At 46.7% G+C, this 14,959-nt stretch overlaps 2 non-coding genes across 2 annotated transcripts; one reads left to right on the forward strand and one right to left on the reverse strand.

The window, feature by feature from the left end:
* The first annotated feature begins 785 nt into the window (after positions 1-785).
* On the forward strand, positions 786-859 carry TRNAN-AUU (transfer RNA asparagine (anticodon AUU)). Its single transcript has one exon. It is a non-coding gene; the product is annotated as a tRNA-Asn (tRNA).
* Positions 860-6,226: 5,367 nt separating this feature from the next.
* On the reverse strand, positions 6,227-6,342 carry LOC134996955 (U5 spliceosomal RNA). The gene has a single exon (XR_010199514.1). It is a non-coding gene; the product is annotated as a U5 spliceosomal RNA (small nuclear RNA).
* Between the last annotated feature and the right edge of the window lie 8,617 nt (positions 6,343-14,959).

Below are 14,959 nucleotides of genomic sequence, written 5' to 3' on the forward strand. Positions count from 1 at the left end.
TCTCTGATTAACACCTTTGTAGGAATGGTTTTTCACCTATTACTGAATTAAACTTGCTTCATTGGAAAGGCAGCAAGATGCATCCTCATTTCAATGTCTACTGAAATAATACAGGTTGACACCAGGAAACATAAACGTCACTGCATCCTTGCTGCTTCCTCATGGGGAAGTCTGTTTAATGTGAAAACAAGGTGATATCTAATCAGCACACAGGTAAGGAATTAAGAAAATCTTTCTTTATGGGTGAAGATGTTTCTCACAAAATTGTTGCACCAAAGCATCATTGAAATTCAAGCTGGAATGATGATTTTAATATATCACTTGTACATTTTGTACTGCTCTTCTGGTGACAATGTAGTTTGTTTTTGTCAATTACCATTTTAATAATAGGGTAAAGAAAATTAAGTGGATTTTTGAAAGAAAACAATACTGTCAATTTACTATTAAAACAAATTAAAATGGTAAAAGTTATTGTACTTTAAGTAAAAATAAAAGAGCCAAAATATCAATCCCAGTTTTGGATTACTTTAATTAACAAAAAACAATGCATATAGCAGAAGATAGTTTCAATCTGCCTACATCTGGGTTATGGGCCCAGCATGCTTCCGTTGCAGTACTCTGCTGCTCATGTAAGTGCAAGAGATCCTGAAGCACTCACTCATCATGGGAAAGTAGCAATGTGTTTCTTACAAAAACTCTCCAGATTATTGACTTTTTAAAGTTTTTCTAGGAAACGTTCTAGATGAATGCTTATTAGCCTTTGTCAGAATGGACTTTTGCGAGGTGTCTCTGTGGTGCAATCGGTTAGCATGTTTGGCTATTAACCAAAAGGTTGGTGGTTCAATCCCACCCAGGGATGTAATTGACCTTGTGATCAGATTTTGGTGATCTTTAAGTAGACAAGTCAAAATTTCAAACCCCCTCTTATGGTGTAGGGTACCTGGCCTTCTCTGATGTAATCAGAGTTAGATTTGATTAAGTGATTTTATAAAAAACAGCTAGGAAGCACAATTTAGCAGTGGGTTGCAGAGAAAAAAAAACTATGCTGGCAGAAAAGTCCAATTGAGTGATTAAACAGCTCTTCATTTTCTGACTTTATTTTTATGCTAACAAATTTGCTCTCTGAAAAGTGTCCACAAAGCCAAGTCTCTGATTAACACCTTTGTAGGAATGTTTTTTCACCTATTACTGAATTAAACTTGCTACATTGGAAAGGCAGCAAGATGCATCCTCATTTCAATGTCTACTGAAAAAATACAGGTTTACACCAGGACACATAAACGTTACTGCATCCTTGCTGCTTTCTCATGTGGAAGTCTGTTTAATGTGAAAACAAGGTAATATCTAATCAGCACACAGATAAGGAATTAAGAAAATCTTTCTTTATGGGTGAAGATGTTTCTCACAAAATTGTTGTCCCAATGCATCATTGAAATTCAAGATGGAAGATGATTTTAATATATCACTTGTACATTTTGCATTGCTCTTCTGGTGACAATGTAGTTTGTTTTTGTCAATTACCATTTCAGTAATAGGGTAAAGAAAATTAAGTGGATTTTTTAAAGAAAACAATGCTGTCAATATACTATTAAAACAAATTAAAATGATAAAAGTTATTGTACTTTAAGTAAAAATAAAAGAGCCAAAATATCAATCCCAGTTTTTGATTACTTTAATTATAAAAAAAAAATGCACATAGCAGAGGATAGTTTCGATTAATCGACCTCTGGGTTATGGGCCCAGCATCCTTCCATTGCACTACTCTGCTGCTCATGGAAGTCCGAGAGATCCTGAAGACTAAATTGATTAAAGGCCTAAAAGTACTGGACTATAAGGAAAGACTTACTAGGCTGAATATGTATACACTAGAAAAGAGGTGCCTAAGAGGAGATATTATTAATATCTTCAAATATGTAAAGATACATAACAAAGAGTTATCAGAGGAATTATTTATTAAAAGAACACGTGGTCACTCGCTGCGACTGGAGGAAAGTTCAGAATGCAATGGAGGAAAGGGTTCTTCACTGTTAGGGCAATCAGGATGTGGAATTCCCTGCCAGGGAAGGTGGTAATGGCGGACTCTGTAATTGGATTTAAAAAAGGAATGGATACATTTCTGAATGAAAAAGCTATCCAAGGTTATAATACTTAAAATATCAACATGGTTAATCCGGGGGTAACATGAGTTATAGTAGCTAACTAGTCATAAAACATTATTCAGCAAGTATGTAGAATCATCACAACTTAAAACAGGTTGAACACGATGGGCAATTTGCCTCTATTCAACCTCAAAAACTATGTTACTATATGTTACTATATTACTGTAGTATACAGAACACCACAATGCAATGAGCAGTGATAGTGAGCACTGATGAGGATACTAGAACTGACACTGAGCAGCAAGATGCAGCACTGGACTATTAGTAATGTACTGTAGTATGCTGAGCAACACAATGCAGCACAAGACAATGAACAGTGATACTGAGCACTGATGAGGATACTACTGAGAACTGACACTGAGCAGGAGAGACACACTACTAGTATTACTGAGCAGCAATAAGTAACCACTGATACTGAGCACTGATATTGAGATTTCCACTGAGAGAACATAGCCACGTCCTCTCCGCTCTCTCTTCAATGCACGAGTAAAAATGGCGGCAACGCGCAGCTCTATATATAATATCCGAATCTCGCGAGAATCCGACAGCGGGATGATGACATTTTCCCTTGTTCAGGTTTTCCGAGTCAGGCGGGAACAACCGAGCCTGCCTCAGACCAGTGTAAACCACGTGGAGTTCGTGGGGAATTCGGTTCTCGGAGAACCGAACCCGCTCCTCTCTACCTTATACCCATCAATTTTTTTTATTTTCAATCTAAGCCCCTGCAGTTTTCTGTAAGCATCTGCTTCGCTATGATGATCAACAAGTCACAAGGGCAAACACTCAGGGCTTGAGGCATAGATCTTTGGACCAGCTGCTACAAGCATTTCAGAGGTGTCACTATCACTGGTGACACCCAGAGAGGTGGCGAGGGAGATTGTAATGCAGTGCGTGCAAATAAGCAGCGCAATGGTAAAAAGGAGGCATTATTTCATAGGTAGGGGCGTGGCCTGGTGGCCTGAATCTACATTTTGTTGCTCCGGGTGTCCCGGGGGTTGGGGGCTGCACCCGGGGACTAGTGTGTAAGCGGTGCTGGCTCCTGCACAGTGACAGGGCATGGCCACCCAGTATGACACCTCCCTTCTTGACCATGCTGTAATTGCAGTCGCACTGCAGTTCAGCGTGATCATAAACAATGGTGTAGCCTCCTGCTGGTGCAGACTGTATGTGCGCGCAGGAAGCCGCCACCATTTTTGTGATTACAGCGGCTGAATGTGATGTCATACAGCCGCTGTGACCACGCCCCCTGTGTCTCCTCCATTGCAGACCCCATTTTGAAGCCTTGCCCCCGCACTGCTCCATCCCTGACTTGGAAATGGAGTGTTGCTGACCCCACTCTCCCCCCCTGCCCCGATTGACAGGCAGAGGCGATCGCATGCAGGCACATGCGTATGCTCTTAGCAATTTTTGCAGTTGGATCGCTTATTGTGATTGCAATCCAACCTGAATCAGGCCCTATTACCTATCACAATGCGCTGCGGGCAGTACAAAATTGGGTTAATATAGGAGAAAAACCCCCAGACCTGTGCTCCTTAACTGTACCTGGTGGCTAGTGGAGCGGCTGCCCAGTAATCAGTGTCCACCCCAGTGCGCACACGGCCCACCCCCTACGGCCACGCTCCCCTTAATCAGCGGCCTCGTGATCCGGAAGGGCGGTGTGTGTGTCACTGACTTTAGGAAGAAACCGGAGCCTCCGCTGCAGTGACCCAGCAACCAGGGCACGGGAGTATACAGCGCCGCTGGGAGTGATGAAGCTGCAGTAAAGATGTCTATTAGACCTAGCCTGCTGCAGCCCTTGTAGATTCTCATAAAACAAGTTCTTCTTTTCTTGTCAAAATTAATAGCTAAGAATAGGCTGCCTGAGGCAGGCCCCTGTTAAGTGGCCTGCTACTGAAGGCACCAACTACAAACTGAGCTCCCTGTTCATGGAAGCGGGGTTATAGAGGAGGATGCGCTGAGCATCTTGGGAACAGTCAAAAGCTTTGAGCCGGTTGGTGCCTCAGATCAAGATCCTACTCTACACCCCAATGTGAATCCTTGTGGAGTCCAGTGTACCCCACAGAAGAAATTAATGTGTCACACCCATTGGCAGCAACCTTAGAATAGCTGCTGACGGGCACAATTGAGAAAGGAAGGGGGGGGGGGGGGGGCATTTGAATCCAGCACATAGATGCAATTCAAATATGTAATTTGTACCTTCCTATTTTAAAATATAATGGATGAACCTAACCCTGTGAGAACAATCTTCATGATCAAGAGATCTAATATGTAAAATAAGTATGAGTTGGGATAGGGCTGGGGAGGGTGGCAGCTCGGGCAGCCCCTCCCCCGTCAAGTTAAGGAGATTCAACTGAGGAAGCACAAGGGAACTCTCGTCTGGGGACAACAACTGCAGGGAGACCACATCTTTTCAGATGAACATGGGAGGGCGGAAGGCTGCCTAATACTGAAGCACCATCAAATATCAAACCATATACAACAACTAGTACAAGCATTCCTGGGGGAAGGTCTGCAGCAGACGGATTTGCATACGGTGATGTCATCCAAGCAGTGGGCCAAAGTTGGCTGGAACCCTCATCTGCATATAAAAAGAGAAAAGGGGCATGCAGGGCATGGCGGCCTTTTGCAGTGCTTGGATGACCCCTAGTTCGCATTAAACACCCCCACCCTCCTTTGGTGTGGGGCTCATGTTGGCCATGCCCAATCCCCTGAAGCATTCATGCTGATTTCTTGCAGCAGCTGGGCACTGTAACAGCTCCAGAGCTGCTCTGTAAGGCAAGTAAAAGGGTGTGGGCCCTGCAGCACCACCTGTAGTTCGCATTGTGCGTTGGAAGGCACAAAGTAAGCAGACGGGAGGAGAAGTCAGGATAGTACACAAGGGCATCCTTTTCTCTTAGTCCGTAAAGGATGCTGGGGTCACATTAAGAACCATGGGGTATAGACGGGATCCGCAAGAGACATGGGCACTTTAAGACTTTCAAAGGGTGTGGACTGGCTCCTCCCTCTATGCCCCTCCTCCAGACTCCAGTTATAGGAACTGTGCCCAGGGAGACTGACATTTCGAGGAAAGGATTTATTGTTAAACTAAGGTGAGCATCTTACCAGCTCACACCTTAAGCATGCCGCAGAACGTGGCATTCAACAGAACACAAGCCAACGGCATGAACAATTGCAGCAAAAAGCTGACCAGAACCGTAACACAACATGTGTATAACCACAAGTAATAACTGCAGACACAGTATGGACTGGGACGGGTGCCCAGCATCCTCTACGTACTAAGAGAAAAGGATTTACCGGTAGGTATTAAAATCCTATTTTCTCATACGACCTAGAGGATGCTGGGGTCACATTAAGAACCATGGGGTTATACCAAAGCTCTTGAACGGGTGGGAGAGTGCGTACGACTCTGCAGCACCGAATGACCCAACTTGAGGTTATCATCAGCCAAGGTATCAAACTTGTAAAACTTAGCAAAAGTGTTTACTAAATAGCTGCTCGGCAAAGTTGCAATGCTGAGACTCCCCGACCAGCTGCCCAGGATGAACCCACCTTTCTAGTAGAATGGGTCTTCACCTAATTCAGTAACGGCAATCCTGCCGTGGAATGAGCATGCTGAATCTTACCACAGATTCAGCGCATAATGGTCTGCATGGAAGCAGGACACCCAATCCTGTTGGGAGCATACAGGACAAACAGAGCCTCTGTTTTCCTAATCTGAACCGTTCTGGTGACATAAATTTTCAAAGTTCTGACCACAGCCAGAGACTTTGACTCAACGAAGGTGTCAGTGGCCAAAGGCACCATGTGGAAAGATGAACCACCTTTGGCAGAAATTGTTGACGTGTCCTCAATTCTGCTCTATCTTCATGAAAGATCAAATAAAGGCTCTTGTGATACTGCATGGTTTGTACTGTTTTCCATGTGCTCCCAGATCTTTCAAGCAAGTAGCATGGTCAAGAAAGTTCTGTTTGAAAAGAAACAAACATTTACTGTCATTGTTATGCAAATAAACTTACATTAAAGCTAACAAGAAAGCACACTCGTTCTGTCTTTAAACTGATAAAAGAAACCCCAATAATATGGGGCATGCAAAAATTGAGATAAAACTCAGTTTTGCTCCTCTCCACGGAAATCTTTAATAAAAGGCGAAATATTTGTTAGTTCTGAAGAGAAACCAGAGCATGACCAAGATTCCACCTGTCGCCTGAGTGCCATGCCAGCAGTTCTCATTCAGCTCAAAGTGAGCACCAAATTTGAATGAAAGAAAGCAGATTTCTCACCAGGCTTCTGTCACGATCCGGGTATCTGGACACCATTTCTTACCCATCAGATGCCTCCTAAGGCTGGCTCAGCGCTCCAGGACCGGATCCCATCTGTTATCCTGATGTGTACATTCCTGTATTCTCTCCTGTCACTCTGGGACGCTGTCACAGTAAACGCCATATTACACCTGGCATGGCGTCTCCCGCGGCCTCCGCCGTGTCCGCGTGGTTGGATGTGCATCTGTCAGCCTGGCGCCTCCTGTCTCCGGTGGCCGGCGCCGCCATTACTGTTTTCATTACCACATGGATTACAAACCAAAACTTCCCTCCAAGTGTCTGCATGGGCGCAGCCATCTTGGATTCTGTCAGCTGATCATTTCCACCAATCTGTTCTCAGTATTGATAATCTGCATAATTGCCTAGCCAATCCCTTCCTTGCTGCAGGTATAAATACACTGTGCCTGAGTAAGGAAGGCGTCAGTGCTTTGGTTGTCAAACCTAGTTCCTGTTTGTCTCTCTCCTGTGATTGTCTTCCAGGTTCCAGCTCCTGTCTCAAGACTTCCACCATAGAGACCCGCACCAGCATTCCACCTGCGGTGTAGCCTGACTCTCCAATCCATTGTGGATTCATCTGTTTCCAGCTACAACATTACCTGCTTCCAGCTCAGCTTCCAGCAGAGTACAGCTTCCCTTAAAGGGCCGGTGTCCTTTCTACACTTTACCACTCTCCACCGGTATTATTATTTCTCCGCTCTCAAGTTCTACATTTCAGTTCATATTTCATCGCTCCCAAGTTCATTTATTATTTAACTGGTTCCAGCCAGTATCCACTCCGTGCTAACAACAGTCTGGTTCCAGCCAGTATCCACAGCAGCTGTTTTATCTTCAGCAACCCAGCTTTTCCTGGAACACCAGCTGGCACAATCCTGGGTTATCTCCATTGCTACAGTCGGGCCTGGTAAGGACTTTCCATCTAGAAGATCATAAGAGCTATCTCACACTACCAGTGCCCTGTGGCTCCTGCCATCCTGTAGTACCCAGGAACTGTATTTATTCTTTGCTGACTTTTACGTTTTCTTTTACTGCTGCTGTGTTGCGGAGTTGTCATAATAAACATCATTGACTTTTATCCAAGTTGTCGTGGTCACGCCTTCGGGCATTTATTATTTATGTTACTTACATGTCCAGGGGTCTGATACAACCTCCCAGGTTCCGGTACATCTCAGCCCCTACAACTGAGGCTGCCTCCCGTCAGCTCAGGCCCTCAGTTGTGACAGTAAGCACTGACCAAATGAATCCAGCCGGAGACCAGGATCAAGCGGCCAGGCCGATGCAAGAACTGGCAGCCCGACTAGAACATCAGGAGGCTGCACAGGGCCACATCATCCGCTGTCTCCAGGATCTCTCTACTCGGCTGGATGGGATTCAGACAACTCTCCGTGGATCAGGCGCGTCTGGTGCGTCAACCACAGTGACTCCAGCTATAACCCCACCCACCTTACCCATTTCTGCTCCACGTCTTCATCTTCCAACGCCAGCAAAATTTGACGGATCTCCAAGATTCTGCAGGGGATTTCTCAACTAGTGTGAGATTCAGTTTGAGCTACAACCTGGCAATTTTCCCAGTGACCGTACAAAAATTGCCTACATTATTTCTCTTCTCAGTGGCTCAGCCCTTGATTGGGCATCACCGTTATGGGAGAGGTCCGACACCCTGCTATCTTCCTACACTGCCTTCGTGTCAACATTCAGGCGCATCTTCGACGAGCCAGGCCGGGTAACCTCAGCTTCATCCGAGATTCTCCGTTTACGCCAGGGGTCACGTACTGTAGGACAATATCTGATACAGTTCCAGATCCTGGCATCCGAACTGGCATGGAACGACGAGGCCCTGTATGCTGCATTCTGGCCTGGCTTATCTGAGCGTATTAAAGATGAGTTAGCTACCAGAGACTTACCTTCTAAGTTAGATGAGCTAATCTCACTCTGCACGAAAGTTGATTTACGTTTCAGAGAGAGAGCAACTGAGCGTGGAAGATCATCTGCTCCAAAATCTTCTGCTCCTCCTCCTCGTCAACTGTCACCATCTAAAGATGAGCCCATGCAACTTGGCCGTTCCCGTTTAACCCCTGCTGAGCGCCGAAGACGTCTCTCCGAGTTTCTCTGTCTCTATTGTGCAGCTCCGTCTCACACCATTAATGCCTGTCCCAAACGTCTGGGAAACTTCAAATCCTAGCTCGCCAAGGAGAAGGCCGGCTAGGAGTAATGATCTCCTCTCCATCTTCTCAAGATTGTAATCTCCCAGTCTCGCTTCAAGTTGCTCAACGTTATCGGAACGTCATTGCCCTCCTTGATTCCGGAGCAGCTGGGAACTTTATTACCGAAGCCTATGTTAAACGGTGGTCCCTACCCACCGAGAGACTTCCTTCGTCCATTTCTTTAACTGCCGTGGATGGCAGCAAAATTTTTGATGCAGTTTTTTCTTTAAGGACTCTACCAGTTCGTCTGAGAGTGGGAGTTCTTCATTCCGAACTTATTTCTTTTTTAGTGATTCCAAGAGCCACACATCCTGTGGTCCTGGGCCTTCCATGGCTCCGTCTTCACAATCCTACAATTGATTGGACGACTACGCAAATCCTGGCATGGGGTTCCTCCTGTGCTGAGACATGTTTGTTTAAAGTATTGCCTGTCTGTTCTTCCTCCCCCAGGTCGTCTGATGTTCCACCTCCTCCATATCAAGATTTCACGGATGTGTTCAGTAAAGCTTCTGCTGATATCCTTCCTCCTCATAGAGAATGGGACTGTCCGATTGATCTCGTTCCAGGGAAGGTTCCACCTCGAGGCCGAACTTATCCGTTGTCTCTGCCTGAGACGCATTCTATGGAGGAATATATTAAAGAGAACCTAGCAAAGGGGTTCATTCGACCTTCTTCTTCTCCAGCCGGCGCAGGCTTCTTTTTTGTAAAAAAGAAAGATGGTGGTCTGCGGCCGTGCATCGACTACAGAGGTTTGAACGACATTACCATCAAGAACCGTTATCCTTTACCCCTGATTACTGAGCTCTTTGACAGAGTTAGCGGAGCTACCATCTTTACAAAGCTGGACTTGCGAGGTGCATACAATCTCATCCGGATCCGTGAGGGTGACGAGTGGAAGACCGCATTTAACACCCGTGACGGACATTATGAGTACCTCGTCATGCCCTTCGGATTGAGCAATGCTCCAGCTGTCTTCCAGCATTTCGTCAATGAGATCTTCAGAGACATTCTATACCGTCATGTCGTGGTCTATCTAGATGATATCCTTATTTTTGCCAACAATTTAGAGGAACATCGTTTTTGGGTAAAGGAGGTTCTGTCCCGTCTCCGTGTCAATCATCTCTATTGCAAATTAGAGAAATGCGTCTTTGAAGTCAAGTCCATTCCGTTTCTAGGGTACATTGTGTCCGGTTTCGGACTAGAGATGGATCCTGAGAAACTACAAGCAATTCAGAATTGGCCAGTACCCTTAACCCTCAAAGGGGTCCAGAGGTTCTTAGGGTTCGCCAATTATTTCCGAAAGTTTATACGAGACTTTCCCACCATTGTGGCGCCTATTACTGCTTTCACCAAGAAGGGTGCTAACCCGTCCAAGTGGTCTGAAGAAGCCATGCAAGCTTTTCATCTTTTAAAACAGAGGTTCATCTCTGCGCCTGTCCTGAAACAGCCTGACATCGACTCTCCTTTCATCCTAGAGGTGGATGCCTCCTCCGTTGGAGTAGGAGCGGTGTTATCTCAGAGGGCTAAAGATGGCCATTTACATCCTTGCAGTTTCTTTTCACGGAAGTTCTCCCCAGCGGAGCGCAACTATGCCATTGGCGACCAGGAGTTGCTAGCCATCAAGCTCGCTCTAGAGGAGTGGAGATATCTGTTGGAGGGAGCTTCTCATTCAATCACCATCCTTACAGACCACAAGAACGTTCTATATTTGAAAGGCGCACAATGTCTCAACCCTCGTCAGGCCAGATGGGCACTTTTCTTTTCCAGGTTCGACTTTAAACTCCAGTTCTGTCCGGGCTCTCAGAATCGCAAGGCCGATGCCCTTTCCCGCTCATGGGAGCAAGAAAATGAGTCAGAGTCTTCAGACAAGCATCCTATTATAAGTCCGTTGGCATTCTCCACGGTAGGGATGGACTCTACGCCCCCATCAGGGAAAAGTTTTGTGAAGCCGATGCTAAGGAAGAAGCTCATGCATTGGGCCCATGCTTCCCGTTTTGCCGGACATACAGGTATCCAAAAAACCCTGGAGTTTATCTCTAGGTCCTATTGGTGGCCAACTCTGAAAAAGGACGTCTTGGAGTTTATTGCATCTTGCCCAAAGTGTGCCCAACATAAAGTATCCCGCCAGTCGCCTGCGGGGCAACTGGTTCCACTATTCGTTCCCCGTCGACCATGGACCCACTTGTCGATGGATTTCATTACAGACTTACCCATGTGCAACAAGTTCAATACCATCTGGGTGGTAGTTGACCGGTTCACCAAGATGGCACACTTCATTCCTCTCACCGGTCTTCCGTCAGCTTCCAAGTTGGCTCAAGTATTCATACAAGAGATCTTCCGACTCCACGGTCTTCCTGAAGAAATTATCTCAGATCGAGGAGTTCAATTCACAGCCAAATTCTGGCAAAGTTTATGTCAAGTCCTCCAAGTCAAGCTAAAGTTTTCCACGGCTTACCATCCTCAGACCAATGGTCAAACCGAGAGGGTGAATCAGGACTTGGAGGCCTTCCTCCGCATCTATGTGTCCTCCTCTCAAGATGACTGGGTTCAATTACTTCCCTGGGCCGAGTTCTGTCATAACAACCAGTATCATTCTTCATCTGCTTCAACACCATTCTTCACTAACTTTGGATTCCACCCTAAAGTCCCTGAGTTCCAACCGCTTCCAGCAACTTCTGTTCCCGCAGTGGATATCACCTTGCATCAGTTTGCCAATATCTGGAAGAGCGTACGATCAGCTCTGCTCAAGGCATCGTTCAGGTACAAGAAGTTTGCGGATAAGAAGCGTCGAGCAGTTCCTGCTCTCAAGGTGGGTGATCGGGTATGGTTATCCACGAAGAATTTGAGGTTAAGAGTTCCCAGTATGAAGTTTGCACCTCGCTATATCGGTCCTTTCAAGATTGAACAAGTCATCAATCCTGTTGCTTACAGACTCCAGTTGCCTCCCTTCTTAAAAATACCCAGGACATTCCATGTTTCCCTGTTGAAACCGCTGATCTTGAATCGGTTTCATTCCTCACTTCCTCCAACTCCGAAAGTCCAAACTCAACGAGGCGTTGAGTATGAAGTGGCCAAGATCCTGGACTCACGTCACCGTTACGGTCAACTACAATATCTTATTGACTGGAAGGGTTATGGTCCTGAGTAACGTTCATGGACCAATGCTTCTGATGTCCATGCTCCTGCCTTGGTCCGGAGATTCCATTCCAAGTTTCCTCAAAAGCCAAAGAAGTGTCCTGGGGCCACTCCTAAAGGGGGGGGTGCTGTCACGATCCGGGTATCTGGACGCCATTTCTTACCCATCAGATGCCTCCTAAGGCTGGCTCAGCGCTCCAGGACCGGATCCCATCTGTTATCCTGATGTGTACATTCCTGTATTCTCTCCTGTCACTCTGGGACGCTGTCACAGTAAACGCCATATTACACCTGGCATGGCGTCTCCCGCGGCCTCCGCCGTGTCCGCGTGGTTGGATGTGCATCTGTCAGCCTGGCGCCTCCTGTCTCCGGTGGCCGGCGCCGCCATTACTGTTTTCATTACCACATGGATTACAAACCAAAACTTCCCTCCAAGTGTCTGCATGGGCGCAGCCATCTTGGATTCTGTCAGCTGATCATTTCCACCAATCTGTTCTCAGTATTGATAATCTGCACAATTGCCTAGCCAATCCCTTCCTTGCTGCAGGTATAAATACACTGTGCCTGAGTAAGGAAGGCGTCAGTGCTTTGGTTGTCAAACCTAGTTCCTGTTTGTCTCTCTCCTGTGATTGTCTTCCAGGTTCCAGCTCCTGTCTCAAGACTTCCACCATAGAGACCCGCACCAGCATTCCACCTGCGGTGTAGCCTGACTCTCCAATCCATTGTGGATTCATCTGTTTCCAGCTACAACATTACCTGCTTCCAGCTCAGCTTCCAGCAGAGTACAGCTTCCCTTAAAGGGCCGGTGTCCTTTCTAGAGATGAGCGCCGGAAATTTTTCGGGTTTTGTGTTTTGGTTTTGGGTTCGGTTCCGCGGCCGTGTTTTGGGTTCGACCGCGTTTTGGCAAAACCTCACCGAATTTTTTTTGTCGGATTCGGGTGTGTTTTGGATTCGGGTGTTTTTTTCCAAAAAACCTAAAAAACAGCTTAAATCATAGAATTTGGCGGTCATTTTGATCCCAAAGTATTATTAACCTCAAAAACCATAATTTCCACTCATTTTCAGTCTATTCTGAATACCTCACACCTCACAATATTATTTTTAGTCCTAAAATTTGCACCGAGGTCGCTGTGTGAGTAAGATAAGCGACCCTAGTGGCCGACACAAACACCGGGCCCATCTAGGAGTGGCACTGCAGTGTCACGCAGGATGGCCCTTCCAAAAAACCCTCCCCAAACAGCACATGACGCAAAGAAAAAAAGAGGCGCAATGAGGTAGCTGTGTGAGTAAGATTAGCGACCCTAGTGGCCGACACAAACACCGGGCCCATCTAGGAGTGGCACTGCAGTGTCACGCAGGATGTCCCTTCCAAAAAACCCTCCCCAAACAGCACATGACGCAAAGAAAAAAAGAGGCGCAATGAGGTAGCTGTGTGAGTAAGATAAGCGACCCTAGTGGCCGACACAAACACCGGGCCCATCTAGGAGTGTCACTGCAGTGTCACGCAGGATGTCCCTTCCAAAAAACCCTCCCCAAACAGCACATGACGCAAAGAAAAAAAGAGGCGCAATGAGGTAGCTGTGTGAGTAAGATAAGCGACCCTAGTGGCCGACACAAACACCGGGCCCATCTAGGAGTGGCACTGCAGTGTCACGCAGGATGTCCCTTCCAAAAAACCCTCCCCAAACAGCACATGACGCAAAAAAAAAGAAAAGAAAAAAGAGGTGCAAGATGGAATTGTCCTTGGGCCCTCCCACCCACCCTTATGTTGTATAAACAGGACATGCACACTTTAACCAACCCATCATTTCAGTGACAGGGTCTGCCACACGACTGTGACTGATATGACGGGTTGGTTTGGACCCCCACCAAAAAAGAAGCAATTAATCTCTCCTTGCACAAACTGGCTCTACAGAGGCAAGATGTCCACCTCATCATCATCCTCCGATATATCACCGTGTACATCCCCCTCCTCACAGATTATCAATTCGTCCCCACTGGAATCCACCATCTCAGCTCCCTGTGTACTTTGTGGAGGCAATTGCTGCTGGTCAATGTCTCCACGGAGGAATTGATTATAATTCATTTTAATGAACATCATCTTCTCCACATTTTCTGGATGTAACCTCGTACGCCGATTGCTGACAAGGTGAGCGGCGGCACTAAACACTCTTTCGGAGTACACACTTGTGGGAGGGCAACTTAGGTAGAATAAAGCCAGTTTGTGCAAGGGCCTCCAAATTGCCTCTTTTTCCTGCCAGTATAAGTACGGACTGTGTGACGTGCCTACTTGGATGCGGTCACTCATATAATCCTCCACCATTCTTTCAATGGGGAGAGAATCATATGCAGTGACAGTAGACGACATGTCCGTAATCGTTGTCAGGTCCTTCAGTCCGGACCAGATGTCAGCATCAGCAGTCGCTCCAGACTGCCCTGCATCACCGCCAGCGGGTGGGCTCGGAATTCTGAGCCTTTTCCTCGCACCCCCAGTTGCGGGAGAATGTGAAGGAGGAGATGTTGTTGACAGGTCGCGTTCCGCTTGACTTGACAATTTACTCACCAGCAGGTGTTTGAACCCCAGCAGACTTGTGTCTGCCGGAAAGAGAGATCCAAGGTAGGCTTTAAATCTAGGATCGAGCACGGTGGCCAAAATGTAGTGCTCTGATTTCAACAGATTGACCACCCGTGAATCCTTGCTAAGCGAATTAAGGGCTCCATCCACAAGTCCCACATGCCTAGCGGAATCGCTCCGTGTTAGCTCCTCCTTCAATGTCTCCAGCTTCTTCTGCAAAAGCCTGATGAGGGGAATGACCTGACTCAGGCTGGCAGTGTCTGAACTGACTTCACGTGTGGCAAGTTCAAAGGGCATCAGAACCTTGCACAACGTTGAAATCATTCTCCACTGCGCTTGAGACAGGTGCATCCCACCTCCTATATCGTGCTCAATTGTATAGGCTTGAATGGCCTTTTGCTGCTCCTCCAACCTCTGAAGCATATACAGGGTTGAATTCCACCTCGTTACCACTTCTTGCTTCAGATGATGGCAGGGCAGGTTCAGTAGTTTTTGGTGGTGCTCCAGTTTTCTGTACGTGGTGCCTGTACGCCGAAAGTGTCCCGCAATTCTTCTGGCCACCGACAGCAT

Source organism: Pseudophryne corroboree, unplaced genomic scaffold (assembly GCF_028390025.1).
Source record: "Pseudophryne corroboree isolate aPseCor3 unplaced genomic scaffold, aPseCor3.hap2 scaffold_144, whole genome shotgun sequence".
Taxonomy (NCBI): domain Eukaryota; kingdom Metazoa; phylum Chordata; class Amphibia; order Anura; family Myobatrachidae; genus Pseudophryne; species Pseudophryne corroboree.